Source organism: Octopus bimaculoides, chromosome 6, assembly GCF_001194135.2.
Source record: "Octopus bimaculoides isolate UCB-OBI-ISO-001 chromosome 6, ASM119413v2, whole genome shotgun sequence".
Classification (NCBI taxonomy): domain Eukaryota; kingdom Metazoa; phylum Mollusca; class Cephalopoda; order Octopoda; family Octopodidae; genus Octopus; species Octopus bimaculoides.
The window spans coordinates 107,384,127-107,386,768 of NC_068986.1; the positions used below are offsets into that span (position 1 = coordinate 107,384,127).

Genomic DNA, 2,642 nt, shown 5'->3' on the forward strand with positions numbered 1-2,642 from the left:
AAATATGTGAATACTAAAATATCCACTAATTTTTGTTTTGATTTGTTTTTCAAACTCATCTGAATTATTCAATAAATTAGTTGTGGAATAACACATTTTGACTTCACAGCATGTAATTAACATTTTGAACAAAGGACTCGCAATCTTTCTGCTAGCAATATTAATTGTATTCCCAATTAAATGAATGCATTATGTAAAATCAAATTCAGATGCCAAATTACAAAGATGTAAGTGTAAGGTAATTAAGGAATGGTGTTTTATACTAATAAAATTTAATTTTAGTTCTGGCTTTTATTCAATCATTCTCCGATCTTAATATGATTAATAAAATGCTTTAGATTTCTATTAAATTGTCATAAATATTGGGTTAAAATTTAATCATTTAACCGTTAAATGATTAAAAAAAAACATTTTTGTTTCTCAAACTACCCAGAATAGGTCAAAGGAATAAATGGAGCAGAGGAATAAATAACCCAGGTAATCGTTTATAGATGACTGCCAGGGCCCTTTCCAATGAACTGTCTTTAGAAGAACCAATGAGGGAGGCTACATGGTCATTCCATTTGTTAGATATAGCAGTCAAATTTATTTTGATCATCTTAGAAAAGTACATATTGGAGAATGAGATTTTAAGTTCCCTGAACATAAGAAAAAGACTGGATGGTCACAACTGGAATGCCTTTGACCATAAGTCCGCTAACTAGATGCTAAACAATAGCAACAGAAACCACTTCAACAGTGTTTTCTGTGAGTGCCTCTATGCGGACGCTAGACTTGCTAGAATTAGCAGTCAAATCTTCCTCAAAACATGCATTATATAATGTGGACTTATGTACCCTTTATAGATGTCTGCTTAATCACAAGTTTGATAATCTTTGACTAAAGAATGAATATTGGTTTCAAATTTTGGCACAAGGCAAACAGTTTCTGAGCAGCAGGAAAGTCAATTGAGCCGACCCCCCAGTGTTCAACTGGTACTATTTTATCGATTCCGAAATATTAGAGGAAAAGCCAACATCGGCGGAATTTAGACTCAGAACATGAAGATGAACAAAATGCCGCTAAGCATTTTCCTCAGTGTGCTCATGATTCTGTTAGCTCGCGGTCTTAAAGAAATATGGGTAATTTCAGGAATTTGCGTCATCTTTGCGCAGGGCTATGCTAATCTTCTCTGAATCCTTCCCATTTTAGAATATGCTCTGCTGAAAAATAAATATTGATTTCAGATTTGGCACAAGGCTAGAAACTTTGGGGAAGGAGTCGAGTCGATTACATCGACGCAAATGTTCAACTGATACTTCTTTTATCGACTTTGAAAGGATGAAAGGCAAAGTTGACTTCGGCGGAATTTGAACTCAGAACGTAAAGCGGACGAAATACCTCTAAGCATTTTCTCTAGTATGCTAACGATTCTGCCACATGTGTCGCCTTTAGCTGAAGAATAAATATTAAAGTTTTATCAGTAAGAAAACTGATATATATACTTGAAGGTAGTTGAAAATATTTGACCACTACTACTACTACTACTACTACTACTACTACTACAAATACTACTACTGTTACTGCTGCTGCTGCTGCTACTACTACTACTACTACTATTACTAATATTACTTCTACTACTACTGTTGTTGCTTCTGCTGCTACAATAAACCAAAGTTAATTGGACTAAACTCAACTTTCTTAACCCGACAATACTGTAAAACTAAAATGTGTTAGCAGTTTCCAGTGCATAATTTGTGACACAACCAGAGAAACAATTGACTACCATACCTCCGATAACAAAATCCAGTCTATTGATTGGCCAAATAGTTCGATCAGCGTGAACAGTTAAGAACTGTGATATTTTATTCTCCACTTCAGTGCCACTTACACCTCCCACACCCAATATTATTTGAATTCACAGAAAAACAATATGCAAGTGTTTTTATGGTATGTTAGTATGTTTATAGTTTTAGTATTCCTTTACCTCTTTTGTCGATTGTTTTTGAAATTTGAATAAATTTTACCTTCAGACAATGGAGTCCCGACAAAACATATCTGTTCATAGGCATGTCAATCCTAAGAGACTGCAACTATTTTGTACAAATATTTGTAAAAGTAAATACAAGGACCTTGAAACGGAAATTTCATAAATGTTCCATCAAAACCGACAACTGTATCTGTGATCATCAAAGCTTTACTGATAAAAAGAAATGGCACTCTTAACCACTAAGCCCGTTACCTAGACATCTTAAAGTTTCAGAACTCAAATAGATTGTCCTCCTGGTAGTTGCCCAGTCCTACGAAAATCACTGTCAGCTTGAGAATACCTGATTCTCATAAACTTTTTCAAAATTGAGAATATTACGAATTTAACAGATGTTTAGCTCTCTAATCGTCTCCTTTCTCCACAAAAATATCGATGCTAATCTACAGTAAAACGTTAACTTGCTGTAACTTGAAGTCTCCGAGTGAGATTTGGAATAGCACGAGAGATCAAAGAAACAATATACGAAAACAACAAAAATAACAACGGCAATAATAATCATTTTTTTACTTTATTAGACACAAAAACCCAAACATTAAAACATGTCACAGAGATACAAGATATTTTAGTATGTATTACTATATATGTATGTATGTATATATATATATATATATAT

At 33.6% G+C, this 2,642-nt stretch overlaps 1 pseudogene; it reads right to left on the reverse strand.

Annotated features, from left to right (window-relative positions):
- Positions 1-1,111: 1,111 nt before the first annotated feature.
- Positions 1,112-1,211, reverse strand: LOC128248233 (U6 spliceosomal RNA; annotated as a pseudogene).
- Positions 1,212-2,642: the final 1,431 nt, after the last annotated feature.